The sequence below is a fragment of the Coturnix japonica genome, chromosome 12 (genome assembly GCF_054131305.1).
Source record: "Coturnix japonica strain WE chromosome 12, WE-NBRP24, whole genome shotgun sequence".
NCBI lineage: Eukaryota > Metazoa > Chordata > Aves > Galliformes > Phasianidae > Coturnix > Coturnix japonica.
The window spans coordinates 7,143,703-7,163,189 of NC_140674.1; the positions used below are offsets into that span (position 1 = coordinate 7,143,703).

General features: G+C 35.1%; 1 long non-coding RNA gene across 1 annotated transcript in view; it reads left to right on the forward strand.

The window, feature by feature from the left end:
- Positions 1–19,487, forward strand: part of LOC146758842 (uncharacterized) — a 210,120-nt gene that overhangs the window by 67,193 nt on the left and 123,440 nt on the right. The window contains exon 2 of the long non-coding RNA XR_014933521.1: positions 16,149–16,253. This is a non-coding gene — a long non-coding RNA (uncharacterized LOC146758842). The remainder of the gene's footprint in view (positions 1–16,148; positions 16,254–19,487) is intronic.

A 19,487-nucleotide genomic window follows, 5' to 3' on the forward strand; every position in this document is an offset into this window, starting at 1 on the left:
ATAGTAATTTATAAAAACTAACTTAAATATTTGCTTCTTAACTGACTTAATCAATAATATAGTTTTAAAAATTTATCTGAAGAGAGAAACTATTAGGTGGTAATAGCACAACTATTACATATCTGTAAAGGCTTAAAATACTTTTGTGACTACAGTCCAGAACAGAAAACTTAAGTAAAACCTGTGGATTTAAATTACACTACAACAGGGTGGTCTTTTGCAATTTGATTTCCCTCTTCTTTTGCTTCCCAGAGAATTCTATTTAAATAGTATTTGCCTGAGAACATTTATTTTTACTGCATTTTCTCTCTCTCTCTCTCTCTTTTTCTTTCTTTTAAGGTTTAGAGCTTTGTTTTAAGTGTTTTAGCATGCAATCAAGAAATGTGTCAAGTCTGTTGCCAATTAGTGTAGCTGATGTGAAAATTGATTGGGTCCTAAAAAAGATGGCTAAATATTATAAAACAACAAAACACCATTGAAAGGAGGGGCTAGGAACAAAGGCATTAAGAAATAACAAGAAGAAAAAATATAACTGTATCTGTAATACTTAGTAAAGATTTAGTCAATTATATCAGCTTATCTCAAGGAGTTAAAAAGTCAAAACTTGCTTGAGAAGACTTCCTTCATTGTGAAAAAGTGTTTTAGACATGCCCAGTTTGAATTCTGCTTTATGTTTTGTATCCCCCTATGTTGGCTGAAAATATGAAGTTACAGAAACACTAGTGAGGATACAGCTATGCCATGTGAAGAAATAATGCATTCTGTTTTCATAGTTGCATCAGATTTTATTCTTTGTTGTTTTATTTTTGATCAGGAGAGGGCTGCCACTGTGCTGACATACCTTTACCCAAGGGTGCTCTTCTGATGTAAACCCTGAAGTAACAATGGAAATGGAAGTTCTTTGGGGTAGCTGAGACTTTTAAAGTTTGGAGGAATGTTCTCAGACATAAACAGATAATTATAAGAAATGTAGGGAAAATTCAGGCAGAAAAGAAAATCATTTTTGAAACTCCTCTATTCTGTAGAGAATGTGTAGTTCACATTAAACAGAGGATCTTTCAGTCACATAGAACAAAATATGTTTGCACCAAACTAGCAAATAAGTTTGCTTTGAATGTGGTGCAGGACATCAACACTAGACTTTGAGCTGTCAGATGTGTCATCTGTTAGACAAAATGTGTGAAGGCTTTTGACCATGTATGTTGCAGCAAAACTTATGGGAATATTTTAAAGAACAGGGAGAGTACATTTTTTTCTCAGTCCTACATTTCTATCCCTGTGCTACTGTGTATATCCAGCAAAACTATCATATTACATTCTTGTTGATTGTTTCCTGGAAATCTGAGAATTTCTGTAGGTTGCTCTGAAAGTAATGTATCCTAGTTATTTCCATGGAAAAGACAAAAAAGAGCACAATAAAACTATATGATAGACCAAATTCTCAGCTACTATTTTTCAACATAGTCACCACCATTAGCTGTGCATTTTTGCCAGCGATGAATAAGAATCTGCATGCCGTGCTTGTATCTGCACTATAGGAGGTTACCTGCTGCTGCTGTCACCACTGCTGAAACGCACCACACACTGCCTCACTTTGCTGAGGTTTCCACTGTTTGGTTTCCAGAAATATTCAGCAAGCATCAGTGAATGTCAGTAGGTGCCATTTTTTCCACATGGTGGAACTGAGTGACACACCTCCATGTCAGACGTCATTCTGTCAGGCTGCCCCTCTGCTGCCATCTGTCACACAGCAACAAAATGTGATGGAATATTGGTGGGACGGTTCAATCTCTACTGCCATCCCACCAACATCCATCTTTGATATCATGGGCCAATGTAATAAAATAAGAGACATTACTTTTGGAGCAGTGAAAAAAAACCCACACAGCTAGCTCAGGTTTCTGTCATCATAGAAAATGATAATAGAACAAAGACTAGATAATGGTCAGACTTCATTAAGTGCTTTTTTTGTCCGCAGGGAAGTTATCAGTTGCATTAAAACATAACCTGCTCTTTTTGTTTTGTTTTCAAAAAGGAGCCTATGCTCCTTGTTGCGATTGATTCCCTGATGAAGCTGACTCCCTTTCTATACTAAGCTTGCTTTGTGAACTGTGAAAGCTGTTTTAATATATCCCCTTCTGTTGTGCTGAAATACATGAATCATGCTAACAACTAGAACTGTTATTCACTGTTTTGTATACAGTTGTTAATAAAATTGCTAAGAATTCTATTTCAAATGCTAGCTTAAATCAACAAATCAGTGGATGGATGGTAAGAGTCCTCAGAAGATATTCTGAACTTATGAATAACTGGTGAATAAGTGGTTGATTTTTTCAGTATCTGCTTTTCAGAGTTGAATTGCATATTAGAGCAAATGAGGTTCATTTACCACAGCTTTTCTTAAATAAAGTTGTACATGATTGACTCTGCACTTACATACAGAAGGCTAAAAAGTGAAGTAGATAACATAACTTCTCATGGCAGAAGTATATTATTTTTGGGGAAGTCTGTTCGTAACAGGTTTATTGTCTGCTTTTTTTGTTCATTTCTCTACTTTTCCTTTATTTATTTATTTATTGTTTAGTATTTGGAAACAGTTCACAGGGTCTGAGTTTTAATTGTTCTTAGTTTCCATTATTCTTTCTAATCTAGCTTGGGTAAACCATAGTTTCTATCTGGGTACCATGATGCTGTTTTTAAAAAGTGGGGTGTGCAGTCATGGTTGTTATATTGCATTTGTTCCTCATAGGAGAGCTTGTCTAGATAGATATTTCAGAGAACAGAATCAGCAAAATATGATTCCTGCTTAATGACAGTTTGCTTTAAAATATGCAATAGGTTTGTGTGTGAGGACTGAGCATTTGAGCAGCAGAGAAGGATCTCTTACAGCCAAGATAAACCTAGGCCTTCACTGATTACCAGCTTGTGTTAGGTATGCATTTGAAATGTTGCCTGACAGTTTAGTGGCAGAAGAAACAATATTTTGTTTGTAAAATCTGTTTTGTAATGTTCATGCTGTTTTTAATGAATTTTATGAAAGTGGTCTAGTGAGAATTACATGAAGCTACACTAAATCACTTGAACCATTGTTTAGAAGTTTTCATGTAAACAAAAGAATAAAAACAAACAAAAAACAACAACCACAAACCAACAAGCACACATTTGTCTGCTTGGTACTTTTGACCGGTTTCCTGTTTAGCTTTGTATTGTCTACTAGCAGAATCCACTCTTTACATTTACATAGATAAATTTTAAAGAGTAGGGCATCAGAACAGGCAATGAAAGAATCATTTTCATAGCAGTACTGTCAAAGACTATGAAAGATTTGCTTGTGAAACAATTTGTTATGAGTACTTCCTTACTCCTCTAAGGAAGCATTTTGAGTGTGATATTCTTAATATAAGTTTAAGTAAAATTAGTATAACCTTGTTAACATAAGGTTAAATAAAAATTGAAAGCCTTTTCAATTATTATTATTTGTGTGAATATCACTAGAATAATTCTGGGGTGAGAAAAATATATTTTGTATCTAAATTAAAAGTTTCCTGCATAGCAGACATAATTCATAGGATAGTATTGCTACACATTTAGTGGCTACTAAATATACAGAGGTCTTGAAAATGGTAGAATTCCTTCTAACATCCTTCTAAGTGAAGATTTCATCTTTTTATTTTATTTTATTTTATTTTATTTTATTTTATTTTATTTTATTTTATTTTATTTTATTTTATTTTATTTTATTTTATTTTATTATTTTATTTTTTCTCTTTTAATTTGCCTGTGATGAGATATTTCAAATATAATTCATTTTGTAAGTAGAGGTGACTGAATTCAATACTGGGATCATTTTGTAACTGTTTTAAAAGTAAAGTAGCATTGTGAATGAAGAGTAGTATGAAAGGCAGAACTACGTGCTAAATTATAAGCATGGACACAAGGAATGGATATGGTAATTAAGAGAAGACAGTTTAAATGGAGAAAGTAATGCAATGGATGTGAGACCTGTATTTGTTGCTGTTAGTTTCAGCAGGCTTCCTACTGTTCCAATGAGACTGGCTAATATAATAAAACAGGAGGCATTAATTTCAGAGCAGCCCTCATATACATAGAATGATATATACATAATCCAATAATATAATACTTAATAATATTTGCCTTTGGACATATCCCATTTACCAAGACTTAAATGCATTGCTTGGTTACATTTTGCAACTTACAGAGAGAACATGAGGATTGAACAGACAGAATGACAGACACAGAGAGACATACTTATGCACATACTGTGATCACATCTGAAACAAGAAATGAAATTAAACTCGAGAGGAATGGGGAGAGAGAAGGGGGAAATAGCTTTGATCTTTCCTGTGATTTAAAATCAATCTCTCTTCCACCAGAACTCTGAATATTTAAGAGACACTGGTGTTCTTGCAGTCTCATCCCCCAGCATGAAGCAGAGGTGGTGGGAAGCACAATTGCCAAAATAATTGAGAGATCATCTCCCTTTTCCCCACTGTCATGTCAAAGGCAGCAGCTAATCCTCCTGCTTCCAAACAAAAAGATTTTTCTCTGCCTGCTAGTCTTCCACCATTGCAGGCTGAGGCATCCTCTGCCTTTTCTAAGCTGTGGTATCTGTAGCTGTGTGGCAAGAGGTACATACATCCTCTGCTCAAAATGAATGATAAATAAAGCAATTATATGGATAACTTCAAGTTTCTGTTCTGGGAAGGAAATATCAAAGAACCACCTCCTGCAAGCTCCTTCCTTCTTGCTGCTGTGTTTGACTGAGGTTTGGTGGACCCAATGATTTTTAGCACTGTCTTTTCTTCTGGCCACACTTCAGCTCAGGTGTTACCTTGAAGTCAAACCTATGGAGATGTTAGCCCGTAAGGCTAGTTGTCAAAGCAGCAGAATTGAATCCTTAGACCTTTCCCAGGGAGCACACGTTGGTAATGATACAAATGGGGAAGGAAGTATTGCTGTTTCATTCTTTTTTAGAGAATTGGTCAAGCTAAAGGAAATGTAATGAAGTTTAAGACTGTGCAGTCACACAAACTTTTCAGTTTTGGTCATTGCTTAATCACCTTTCTATCTTTAACCTGTGTGGTTAAAGGAAAGTAAAGACTGATTTCATATGAAACTCATGTGAAGAACTTTCCTTTCAAGTTATCAACAAAAATGCCATCAAATTCAGCATCAGAGACTTAGCTATAAATAATGACATACACTGAAAAGGTAGCAAGATCTGCTGCCTCAAAGAGGGGCAGGATGGGAGAAGTCTGGGAAGATTGCAGTCCTAAAGTCAGGTGAGGCAAGGCCATGGGTAGGCAATGCCAGGGATGCCCAGCAATGCTGGAACTTCAGGTACCAATGGCACTGAAAGAAGATATAACAAGGTGGGCTGAAAGCAGATTTTAATGAAGAACTAGGTGTGACTGCTCTCAATAGTCAAAATGGGCTGCAAAGAGTTTATCACAGTCAATTTGTTCTCTCAGTTTATTCCACTGTGGCTTTTCCAGAAGCAGGGTGGCAGATGCAGGAGTCCTGGTTTAGCATCTTGTGTAAATACTGCCAAATCATTTAAATCAAAATGTCAGGTTAGTTGATCCACTTGTATTTTAGCTGCTGCTTGATGGTACAAGGTGGATAATGGCATTGCCTTTTGGGATGGAAAGGTGGCCTCAGGAATGTGTTTGTAAAGCAAAATTGTGCTTAAGTAGTTGGTTTTGGATTGCAAACCTGAGCTTTTAATTTCTGTCTTTTCCTCTTTGATAAACAGAGAGGACCAGATCTGCAAATATCTCCAGAAGAAATTAAATAGAAGTTTATATGTCTGGAAAACATTTTGCTGTGACAAAGCAATGCACCTTAATAGAAATACAGCTAGAAGTGCTGCAAGCTGGAGTAAATTTTAATGAGGAACTGGTTTTTAACTACTGAATTTACTACTGATTTGGTGATTTGACTCAGTTTGATATTTTATAGGAGAGTATCCAACAACATAACAATATTTTTCAATTTGTTGTTTTTTTCATTGTGTTCTCATCTATATACATTGAGTATTCATGTTTAATATTTGCATTGTATTGGTAAATGAATTTTTAATGTCTTAAAAGTGTATTTTTCCATTCTAATGATTAAAAATATCTCAATGTGATTTATTTTTATTTATTTTTATTTTTACTTATTTTTATTTTTAATAGTGCAGATTCAATTCTGAATTCTTTATTCAACTTGAACTGTGACACTAAACTGGTCAGGAAAAACTGGATCAGATTCTAATCTCCCAGAGGGATTTACAGTCATGCAGCTTCATCATCTGCAGTGGAATTTTCTTGGTATGATTGATGTCTATCGTACCTACTGACTCTCGCCTGTTCTTTTAGGTTGATTGGTATTATTTATGTATGAGGCTGATGTATATATTAAAAAAAAAAAAAAAAAGGTGATTTAATGGTGGAACAATACTGACCTTGTCTGATATATCATATTTAAATCCTGAGAATACTTGTATTCATTTCAGATTTTGGTATTTGAGAAAGCCTAATTTTTTATGCTGAAATGTAGCTGAGACCATTCCAGGTTGTTGGGTAAGCTCAGCGGATGTTTCCAAGCAAGTCTGAAAGTGTCATTTTGAAAATAGCTTAGGCTCATCCTCTAAAAGCCTTAGTCTAAGAAAGTGGAGTTTTACCCTCTGGTTTGTTCTACTGTATGTAAATAACGGTGACAAAATTGCCGCTACACTACAGTATATGAAATATATATATATATATATATATAATAAAATAAAATAAAATTTCAAATATATATATTATATATAATACAATGTATAAATATATATTATATATATTATATATATTGTATAATGTATAAATATTATTAATAAGATATAAAATTCAGACTAAAACTATGTTGAAAGAGGAACATTATTGGCGTTCACTTTCAGCTCTTCTCAGCAGACCTGCCTGGCTAATCTGGTGGCATCTCTCCTGACAGTAATCCACGGGGCACAAAATTGCAGTTTGCCACCCACCTTGAGCAGGGTTTTTTTGTGAAGTGTTTGAAGGCAAAACAAAAAAGTACCCTGCCATTAGTGGCAAGCTGGAATTTTATATCCTCTTGTTTTTGACAGTTATAGTTGAAGCTGTCACTTACCTTTCTTTTTTTTTCTGTTTTCTTTTCTCTCTCTCCCTATTTTTTTTTTTTCCTGAGCCTTTAAAATGGATCTTTTTACATGTTAACATGAATACATTAAAGTGGAAAAAATCCCTGCAGCTTTACTGGTTGCTACTTGACATATGAAGACCTCTGTATTCAATGCACACACAGAATACGTGTGATTAAAATTGCAATTATAGCTCTGTATTAAGTGATTGAAAGCATAAATTAAAGGGGATTGGTAATCTTTTATATCTCTAGTGTTTCCCATTTCCACACATTCCAGCCCCAGACCTACGCAATCTAAAATTGAAGTGCTGAAGAAAATGAGGCAGCAAGTATCATACAGCTGTTTTTGTGATGAAAAGCGCAAAATGATTTTAACTTGCATCAATCCTGAATTGAATAGTTTCTCACATTAAAAAATAAATAAATTAATTAAAGAGGCTGGAAATTCTGTCAGACAAGGAAGTGAGATAGCAGGAATAGTTTAGAGAAGGTAGAACTTCACCTGTTTTTACAGATATGAGGTGGCAGGGTGTGTAGATCCAGACTCTTCTCAGCAGTAATAATGGCAGGAGAGGAAGCAATAGGCACAAATTGAAACACCGGTAATTCCTCCTGAAAAAACAACAACAGAAAACCAACCAGCCAACTAAGGAGTCAAACAATACAACAATAAAAAACAACAAAATCTTTTTTATTTTCAGGATGGTTGAACACTAGGACAAGTTATTCAGAGAGGTTGTGGAGTCTACATCCTCAGAGGATTGGACAGGACAGGAGTATTTCCTGAGTCATCAGATTTATTACATTTGCCACCAGCACAGGCTGTGTATCATGACGTTCTGTTTATAAATGTGCATTATGGTCACCATTTCATAAAACATTCCTTTGTAATGAGAGAGACCTTTCAGCTGCAGTATGTAGCTGATATGGTTACTCTAGTAAACACTTCTGCATTTGCGTTTTCTTGCAGTTCTGTGCATGTGTGAGTCATACTTTGCTCCTGTGCTGAGCTGTGGATGAACGGCAAAGGCTGATTATTTGCTTTGTGCTGATTGCCATAAACTTGATTCTGAAAGAAAAGGGAAGTGTTTCATCCTAGGTGCTAGAGAGGAGGGAGGGGTAAGAAAGACTAGGGGGGAGGTTTGCTTGCTTTCAGTAGCAGTGAGTTAGACTGACAGTTCTGGGTTTGGATTTAGAGAGTTTTAAAGTGGATTGTTCAGAGTGTGTTGTGACCCAGCAGATTAGTAGGAGTTACTGGTCTGGAAGACAAATCAACAGGAAAGTGACATATTAGCCCAGGAGCAGATCCTTTTCAGAACTTTCTTTACCACTGAAAGTTTGTTCTAACATGTTCAAATAAATTTCATCTTCAAAACCTCCAAATATGGTAACCAATATAGTAATCCTTCAGTTCTTTTGGGCTACATAAAGTCAAGTCTAAATTCATGTGTATTAGCCCACATCAGTCTATAGCTGAAAAATAGCTCATACAGTTCTCCCTTTCTCTTCTGCCTACTTTCATTCATAGCTTCATGTAACTGAAAGCAGCAGACTTTAGTTTCCACTTACTTTCTTTGGAATTTGGAATGCAGTATGCACTGTGAATCTACTTTGCATGTGCACAGGGGGATCCAGGTATGTAACTGCAGTGAGGTATGAAGCAGAGTACTCAGCAAGAAGCTTCATGATTTTTCAAAACCTGGTTAAAATGAGGCACAACAGTAACCTAAAGAGCAACTTCAGCAATCAGAAAGTACTTGAACCTTCATCCTACGTTTGAATAAAGAACATCTTTTAACCCTTGTTTTACTGCTTGACTTCTATCAAATCATATTAATAGTCCTCCATTGGGATCTGCTTTAGCAGTACCTAGGGACTTTAGCAAGGACTTTAGCAACATCTAAGACTTAATTCTGTTGTGTTAAGCAGATGCTAAAGACTCTGTTACATTTGCTGTAGATTTTTAAGTGTGCTTGGCACTATTTTTTGCTTGTTCTAAGAACAGCAATTCCACCATGTACTTTTGTAGCGGTAAATATCATGGCCTTTAGAAAGCATCTACATTCTATGAATTTTTACTTATACAACAACTATTATGTATAATTTTACAATATTCCTCTTCCAATTAAATGCTAATACTGTGTTTATTTTGCTTAGTCTAGGTAATTGGAATGATGTGAATTAATGTACCATTATTTGGCTACAGAGGTAACTGAAAAATGTTTTTCATGAAAATACTATCCTAATTCCTTTTGGTTATCTTATCTGATCTCTTAAATACAGTGGAAAAGGAGCTCTTCAGTCTTGCTGGTCATTATAGCCCAAGGTTTGAAACTAGTCTGAGAAAACTGCAGTGCTGTTGGATAACACAATTTCAGCTCTCTTTGAAACATAATTTTGTTGCTATGTATAATAGGGTATTGCTTTTTCATGGAAACCTTTAAGAGATTTCCTAATTAACTTTGCAGCACCTGCTCAGTTACTACATTAATGATTCTTTGTATTTCACAGTCAAGCTTATCATTATTTCATTCTATTGAAATGCAACTTCTCATCCTTATAGAGAGAATTTCCAAATAGATGTGCAATTACTGCTGAGTTTACTCTGAGTTTTTAAATTATTTTCCTTTCTTCTCAGCTCCAACATTTATCTCCTTACTATTATAAGCAGTTAAATCTGCTGAGATACTAGCACAGAACCCAAATAGACCTGTTTAAGAATAATTTCCTGCGTAGCATTCTCATGGTTTATCTATAAAACTGAATGACTGTGCTTTCTTCTGTTTCTGTCAGGACTGTTCTGAACTGAACTGCTTTTTATACCAGAATACAAACCTGTGTGAGAAATAAATTTACTCACATGAAAGGAGTATGCTAACGGGTTTTCACTATTAATTTACTGAGTGAAATATTTTAACTCATGGAATGGCAAGGAGTCACTAGATTTTTTTGCTGTTTCTCTCTTGAGTTTTGGAATGTAGGAAAAGTAAATATAGTTTTATTCGTTTATGGGAGCAATTAAAAAGAAAAAAAAAAAAACTGAGAAACTTCTTATTTCTCGTAGTAGGCTTTTCTAGGAGCAGACACAAAGTATCCTTAGGAAATTGCATCAGGCTGGAGTGCATCAGTTAGAGGCTGATAAGATGCTAAGTAGGAACAAAGAGAAGGCAGTTACTGTTCGAAAGAAGGGTTTAAGTAACTCCTCTGTTTGCTGCTTTCACATTATTAATTAGAAGGTGGGAAAGGACTAAGTTTCCCTTGCAACTATTTTGTACATTATTAGTTGCTATCTGTCAGTTTTCTATGTTAAAGCGTGATCTGCTCTAAAAGTCAACCTTGAGATCTGTGTAATTTAGAATGAGTACTTTTTGACTTATACATAAATTAATGGGGGGGTTGTTTCCTTCCTGTTCATGGCGCGTTGTGACATTACTGGATGTGGTGACCTACATGTGCATGTGTGTAGGGAGGGGATCAGTATGAATCAATAGGAAGTACTAAAAAGCACCGTGCAGTGCTGCAGATCATTACTGACTGAATCAGGACATGTGTGAGTGAAGCCTTGAGACAGAAGCTAAGACCAAGCAGATGGTAATGAAGTCATGTCTGGTGTTAGTCAAAATTTTCTGTGATATCTGAGGAGGGAACTTTCTGGTTATATGTGTGGACGCAGCTTTTCCTTTACCGTTCTACATTAATTACTGTACACACTGCACTTCATTTCCTTTGAATACGCTATTTTGTGGCACTTTAAATATTTGAACTCTAAGGATGCCCACAGGGTGAATTTCTAAATTAATTCTGGCATATTGTAGGAACTGCAGAATAAGCAACATTGGTGAAGCTGGAGTTGGACTGATAGTGCCAAAAACTCAGAGTTTCCTCTTTTTGGAATTCTATAGGAGAATAATGTCCCAAATGTATGTCAGAGATTTAGAACACATGGGTATTTTTGACATTTGCAGTCCCATCAAGAATCTTCTTGCACAATAGACAGAGACAACTGGATATTGATTCTTAAAGATTTTTTTTGTCCAAGATTTGTTTCTCTAAGAGTCCACATCTAAACTGGAGTTGTAACATTACAACAATATGCTTGTTATCACAACATGCAACAAACTGTATCAGCTATTCTCTTTGTCATATTTGAACTTATTTCTGAATGGCTGAGGGTGAAATAAAGTTTACCCAAATAATAATACACTTCAGAGGTTCTTGTATTAGTGTATTAGAGTTTTAGGAAGTTGTTTATGGATTTTAGATGTGGATTTTAGACATGGTTGGAGAATCCATCTACTTAGACTGTCAAAAATGATATTTTTTTAAACCAAATTAAGCACACCTCAAATGCTAGTTTAAAAGTCAGTGTAAAGAAAGTTTTTTCTTCTGTGATATCATTCATATTAATAAGGAACATAAGAAAATGGCCACTGCAGTATGAGGATCAAAGCTTTGCACATCACGATTGTTAAAAGTTGTATTTTACTGGAGTTTCTCCAGTGTAGCTTGTTGAGATTTTCTACTCTTCTGAAAAGATTTTGATTGCTTTTCAAAGTAGCCAAGTAGCCATTTCTTTGTGACCCAAGAAATAGGATCTACTGAGTTTTGTTTTAAGGAGACAATTTTTTAGAATAGGTTCCATGTAATGGCTGCAATTTGTGTAGTGTTTATTTCAACACTATTTCAGTAGTTTAAGGGCATCTGAACTTCCTTCATTCTTTCAAGAGAGATCTGAGAAAGAATTTTGATTTTTGTCCTGTGAACAGAATCATAACTTGGTAGAAAAGACTGGCACCAACAGATGCCATTAAACTTGAAGAGACCTGCAAGAAGAGGGAGTATTATTTGAGCTCTTGAAAAGGAGATGAAATGCACTGCTTTGACTGAATGCATTGCTAAATTCCTAAGGATATTATACTTGCAAATTCAGTGTAGCCTCTATTTTCAAAATGTCCTACACGCTTGCTCACTTTTCCTACTGTGAAATTTTGTATTTAGTCCCTTAGTTTATTGGCTTCCATTAAGCCAGTATTCCACATTCAACAAATTACTTAGGCTTAAAGAAACAGAAATACTGGAAAAGTGATCCAGCTGAAAGTGTAGATACAGTTTGTAAGTCACAACAAGAGTTTACATGCATCCGCCCCTCAGAAAAATGTGCATGAATGTGCATCTGCTGCTCTTCTCAATCAGTTCGAGTGAACCTGGCCCACTGTTGTTTAATCTAAACTTATCTGAGCCGAGGCATGCATCAAGACCAGGAACTTATTGAATCCCAAATAAAAATCATTTATATTTCCAAATATTTATACACAGAAATGCAGAAATTTTGCAAAGATAATGGTAAAAATGTTGTATTCTTTTTTTTTTTTCTCCACAGAATATTTATTATTATAGTAAATAGCATGCCAAATATTAAGTAGATTTAATTTTGCTGCAACTATTTTATACATTAATTGCTTTCCATAAATTTTCTGCCTTAATGTGTCAGAATTAGGAAGGCATTCCTGGAACCAATCATTATAGTATAACTACTTTTTTAACTACTCAAAGATAATTAACACCAGGAAGAAATACAATGATTTGTTGTGTATCTGTACATATTCTACTTAGCCTTTTTTAAGCTTTTTATATGCCGTAGTTGTACTGTTGTGTTTATTGAAATATATTTATTGGTAGGATTTATTTTACCATGTTGGATGAAAGTGTAATGAAAGAGCAGTTCTGGGTATGATTCAAAGCCTCCTAAAATCAATGTGAACCTTTCTATTGACTTCAGCTTTGAATCATCTTAAAAACCCAGTGATATAAAAAGTTTTGTTTTTCTGTCTTCACAGACAGACTTTCTGCATGTTTTCAGATAATATATTGTTCTCAAAATTACCAAGGTTACTTTTCTGCTGGAAGTGACTATCAGAAAGTTCCTTTGTTAATTTCCAAGGTGAAGCTGGAACTCCCATTCTGTTCCAGAAGTGAATGAAAATTGGGCCAGCATGAAAACTGCTTGAAAGTATTTCTTGTTTCAATTTGTACTCCAAAAAGTGAAAAAGATATTTAGTATAACTAGATTTAAAGGCAAGTGAGAGCCTTCTTAACTCTGAAATAATAAGTAAAAAAAAAAAAAGATATTTGACCCACTCATAAAGGGAAATGTAAACTGTCCTATTTCATCCCACCAATGATCTACACAGATCATCAGCATAAGAAATATCATAAATCTGTATAACAGCCAAATATTTGTTAATATGATTTCTTAATGTTAGGCACAGTGGTAGGTATTCTTTGAAGTATGAAGGCTGATGTAGTAATCTTATAAATTATTCTTCTATCTAGTTTGATCACAGACATGTTTTAATCCTGCCAACTTCTTATGAGGATTCCATGAGGATTCAAAAAACCTTGGATTAATTCTGTTGCTTGTCTAAATATTTTAATTTCCATCACTATTTTTCTTTCCCTGTGAATTCTCGTATGGTATAAATTAGTATTGAACCATTGTGTTCAACAGCTATATTAAGTAACTTCTGCTTAGTTTTTGCCCCTCTGTGCTTCCTTTGTTTAGATGCCTTTAGTCCTTTTGGCCAAGCTGTGATGAAATGTGAGTGCTGTGCCGTTATTGCGTGCCATTTATTATTATATAATCTGACAAGCTGAACATATGACACACATACTTAAAATAAAAAGTGAATACAAGAAAATTATGGAGTGAAAGAAAAACATTATACTATCATTAAAATCCATTGCTGTTACTAAATGTTATAAAATCATATTTAACAGTTTGAACTAGATGTTTTCCAGAATTAGTTAAATACTTTTGGTAAAGAATACTTTGAGCCTTCGTAGCTATATAGTCAGATTCTTGCTCAGAACTTATGTCCGATATGTACAATATCATTTTTAAGAAAACCTTGCTGTTTGCACTTTCTCTTATACTAGATTCTCTGTGCAGCACAATTGTTCCCTGTTTCATACAGATTTTGCTTGCTTTTTGTATACTGTATTCTATCCATAGCCCAGGGAATATGTGTACTTTCTAAGAAGGTAAAGAAAAGAAACTTTTAACCTTTGGTAAGACTGAACATTCCAATATAAGATACATAATTTAGGGGACAGAAGAAAGCATCACCAGGTGGATTTGCATAAAAATAGCTCAGGTGAACGCAATATTAAATAAATTAGGGAATAGGAAACATATTTCTAAGAACAGAAAGAAAAACAAACTAGACTGTTTCTCCATGGTTCTCTGTTTTCCATCATCTCACTTGTGGCAGAGAAATGGGCACTAATTTTCTTTGTAAATTTCCTATATTTATTTCCCTATAATTCCCCTGGAGGAACTGGGAACTGCTCAGTAATGGTGGACTTTTATTCTACTGATGGAGTTTTCTTCCACTGAATAAAGAAAACTATTTGCAGGATGTGAGTTAATTGGCTGGTCACTGTAGTTCTGGAGACACAGATCCATTTTTTGGTATTGTGAGCCAGACTGAACACTAAGGGTCAACACAGGAAATACATTCTCCATAAATAAATAAATTGTCCAGAAAGTTTTTGGAGATACTTGGTGTCAGCTTCCCAGCTATGAGGATATTTTTAAAGCAAAAAAATCTGAAGTTTCTTTCTAACAACCATAGACTACTTCTAAAGGATCTGAAAATGATAACTGAGGCAAATCTTTTCTACTTGAAGTGTAGTTTTTGTGTAGGAATTCCAACTGCTGGAAAATGTTTTAGGATAAACAGTTCAGTGAAGCTGTAGGATCCTACATCAGATGTGTTTGCTCTTACCAGCCTCAGAATGGGAGGATGCATGGAGTTCCAACAACCAACCAAACAAAAAAAACACACCAAAAAAACCCTACTAATTCTTGGTTGCTTGTTATCAGTGATACAGTGTGCTGCAAAACAAACAAACAACGACATGAACCAATAAAGCAGGGGGAAAAAAAGTGGTAATTAACTTAATTTCTAGCAGTGAAATAATTTTCCATTTCCCACTCTTTCCTCAGGATGTGAAAACTGCAGGGTTTTAGTTCTCTCAATTTCAGGAACAGTACATTATTAGAACACATAGTTCTAGTGTATATACAAATAACTGAGAAATTAATGGTGAAGAAGTGAGAATCACAGAGTTTGTTAAAATCTGAGAACTCAGTGTTACAGTTCCAGTATCTTTTTTCTCAGAGGTTTACTAGTGACGTTTGTACCTGCATTCTTATTTTATCAGACAGAAACATTCCTCAAAGCTGCAGTTTTGGAGGAAAAGAAGCCTGTCAGTAGTATGAAGTCAGCCCGCAGGCACCAAATATTTGGCAGTTAAATAACTGAGAAATTTATCTCTTAGCAACTTTTATTCTCTGTTTACTGTCAATCCCATGCCAGAGATAAACTGCTGGAGGCTTAAAGAATTTGCTGTTAGAGTTCATTCTACATAATTCTTCAGCAAAAGTGGTTGTAAAACAGAAAAAGAGCGACACCTTTTGTGTATAAAATAATGCTGACCTAGTTACGATGTGAATCTAGTTAACGAGTTATGATGTGAGTCGTCGTAAACTGGTGGATTTACGCTGGTTGTACTTTGAGACACTGGGAATCCAGTGAAGTATGGAATATTTTTCAGGAGTGCCTCTGTTGTTCTTAATACTCTAACATTTAAGTGATATACTGTATTTATCCAGAATGTGTGTATATTCTTTTAGTTAGGCAGTTCTAGTTCTCAGGAAAACAATGAACTTTATAGGCAGCTGCTGCAGATCTTTACATTTTATCATTATTCAGAAAAAGAAGGAAAAACAAAACAAAACAGAATAAGAGAAATAAAACTGAGATAGATATACAAGCAGAATAAATCATGAGATTTTGTATTGTCAGCCCTGTACTATCAGGAAAAAAATCATGCAGTTGGCTTGGAATATGTGCGATATTTCTTATATATATATATATAAATAATTAAAATAAATCTTTCTTGTTTTTCTTTTCTTTTAGGAGAGATATTGATGTAAGCAAGGCTTCTTGGGAAGAAAATTTTTGTACATCATTCCTGTTTATCTCCAAGTAATATGCAAAACACAATAAGAGCTGAAACAGAAGGTAAACCTACTGTTCTGAATCTGACTCCATAAATGATTTTCTGCTGATTATAGAGAGAGACCACTGAAACTCACTTTGCTAAAATAGAAGTATGCCATATGAATACAACATATAATCAGTGTGATGAAAAGTTAGATTCTTGTGTGATCATTTGACTAGAATAGAGGTTAAAATTTCCAGGAAAATGTCAGTTATAGTAATGATGTTAATACTAAAACCACAATGCATTATTGAAGAATATCTTCATCTTCAGTTCTTTAAATAAGAATAGAGATGGTGTCCAGCTTTGAAAGTTCCTCAACTATTTGCTGCCAAAACTGGGTGAAGAGGCACTGTGCATGTCTTAATCTTATGCTTTTTCCCACTTATCCAGCATGGGAAACATGACAGTGTGGACTGGGTCGATCTTGGCCTGAAGAAGTGGGAACATTATTTTATTCTTATGGTACAGCAATACTAGTGGTACAGTGAAAGGACTCACTGGAATATCTATCCGAGGAAAAGTATTGAACAGCAGAACTAAGGAATGATGCTGACCGTTACTGAACTAGACTGAAATATGTATGTCAACCTATGGGGAAGGATATTGTGTTATGTAAAGACACTTTCTGAAATGCCTCTGTAGGTTTTTAACATAACAGAAGGTAAAGGAAGTTGAAGTTGTACCATTTTCAAAAGTTTTGACAACTTCTGAAATTTTAGATAATCAGTGTCATAAAAACATTAGTGCCATGAGCATGTTGAAATCATCTTGAAAGTAAGACTTAGGTTAGAAAAGCAGCTACTATAATTGCTTAGCAGTTATTCCCCCATGCAAGAACTTTTTTCAATCAGTATTATGATTCTATAATTCACTATTCTACAAATCCTTATTGTTGTTGATAAATATATATACTCATTTGTGTCCTGATAAATGAAATTGTTGCTATTTTTGCATGCATATATACAAAGAATAATACCCGAAATAAGCAAGTAAAGCATGTTCACATTATGAAAAGACAATCTGGAAGACCACCTTTACAGAGCACCTACAAAATGTTTTTGAGCTGTTATAGCGAAAGTTGAGAATTTATATGCAGAATTATGGTTACACAGGAGAAAACTTTTTTACAAATCTACCATGGTTAAATCTCATCTTGTTATGACTGTATTAGCAGTAATCCTGCATAAGCCAGTGGTTTCTTACAAATGATAGAGCATCAAACCAATCCAACAAGCCAAAGTAGATGGTAGGCTAGTTATTACGGCTGGTGTAAATGAGAAGAGAACAGACCTATTTTCTACATAATGTATTTTTAAACCACTGGATTATGTAAAAGTGAGGGATTGAGCTCTTCTCTTACTGTGATTTTACTGTACTTCTGAAATGAAATCAACCATCGTTTTCCTCATTACAAGCAAAAACAAACCCAGTGTTATTGTTATCCACTGTCTTGCAGTGAGCTCAAGGACTCACTTTTAATTTCTACTGGTTTGATAAAACAATTTCAATATTTATACAGGTAATACAACTGAAGACAAACTCTGCTAACTTAAATACTTCTGTATTTGAAGAAGGAAAGTGTTTGTTAACAAAAGCTGTCTAAGTTTTCTATTTCTGAGCCAATATATGTGCTTTAGTAAGTATTATATGGACAACTTGAGAGTCCCCATGCTTAGGTGTTTGCTAAGTTTTCATTATGAGGCCTGAATCTCAGCTGTCTTCCTACTGTCTTCCCACTATTTGTATACTAAACAGATATCAAAATGGTATACATGCCTTGGTTCTGATTGTCTGGTGTGTTTTCATACTTTTCTCAACTCTTTAAATGTCTAAGGAAGATCATAGGCAAATAAGGCGCATTTCTGTCCTACTTGAAAACTGAAAAATCCTCAAACTGTTAAAAATAGTCATGCCTGTTGTAAGCACAGAAATTGAACCAACAGCAGGGAAAGCACTGTCACTCTGTGTGGTGAAGAAACAGTTAAGGTGAGGGGGCAAGGTAGGAAGAGATGAACCTGAGTATGTGCTTATCAAAATGTGCAGGTGGACACAACTGGAGCTAAGCTCATTTGAGTAGTGTGGGTAATAGTATAGTGCTTCAGCTAAATGGAGGCTAAGATATTTAACAGAAAGAGACTCATTGCTCCTTTTGGAGATTCTTGATAACAATTTTTGTCTGCAGATGGGACAGTTTCCACACACAGTTCATGTTTCTGGGATTTGATTCTCTAGCCATCTGACAGAAATGAAGATTTCAGCTCTCAGGATCATTCCACAGTCTCCTGCTTCATTTTAGATTTTCATTTTATTTAGTGGGTTTGGATGTTCTGAAAGCAATTTTTATGTACTGAGGATTTTTCAGAGTTTCATTACCTGACAGGGTTTCAGTTTCATTTCTTTGAACACTTGTATTATACTCTAAACCTTTACGTTGGTCCTGATGGCAGTGGTGATGCTGAAGTATCTCATGTCATATTTCTACACAAAGGCACAAACCTTAGTGCTGAAGCCAAATGGGGAAATGCCCCCATTGTGCTGTGGGTCAGGTATACTATCAAATGGGTTGAAATGGGTTGCTCTCCCAGGCTCTGCATAGAGCTATTTGTTCACACTCCTGGAACTGCTGCAGGGAGGTACATCCAGGTGCCATGAGGAAAGTTGGTAAATCTGCATGTGTACCTAGTGGTTTTTCTGACATAGCTCAGACAGTTCCAGTAATCCCTGAAAGGATTGAATTGACTAATGGGACCTTTCATAAAAGAACATTTGGCTTCATATGGCATTTGACTACAGGGCTGCTGTAAACTGGGTCTCTTTTTCTCAAGTGAAGCCTCAATGGTTAAGCAATGATTACAGAAATTAGTTCATATTATTAGAGCTCACTCGGCAATTGAGATCTTAGTCCTGTTTGTAGTTGTATGTTTAGCTGTATTGCAGCTGAGCGCAGTGTGGAGACAGGATGAAGACTCCCATTTCTGACTTCCTTACAGGTACAAAGAGATAGCCCAACAAGAGGATTGTTGCTAGTTTGTTTGTTTGTTTGTTTTTCCTACTTTTTTTTTTTTTTTTTTTTCTGTCACTGTTTCTCCTTGCAGCTCTTACTCAGAGAGAGAGAGAGAGGTATTTTACTTAGTGCGTGATAGGCAAAGTTATGATGTTCTTTAGCTTTCCCTTTCTGGAAATTAAGTCTAAGGAAGCAATTCATCTTCTTTACTGGATAGTAGTAATTGATATAAATTTCCCTTGTATTC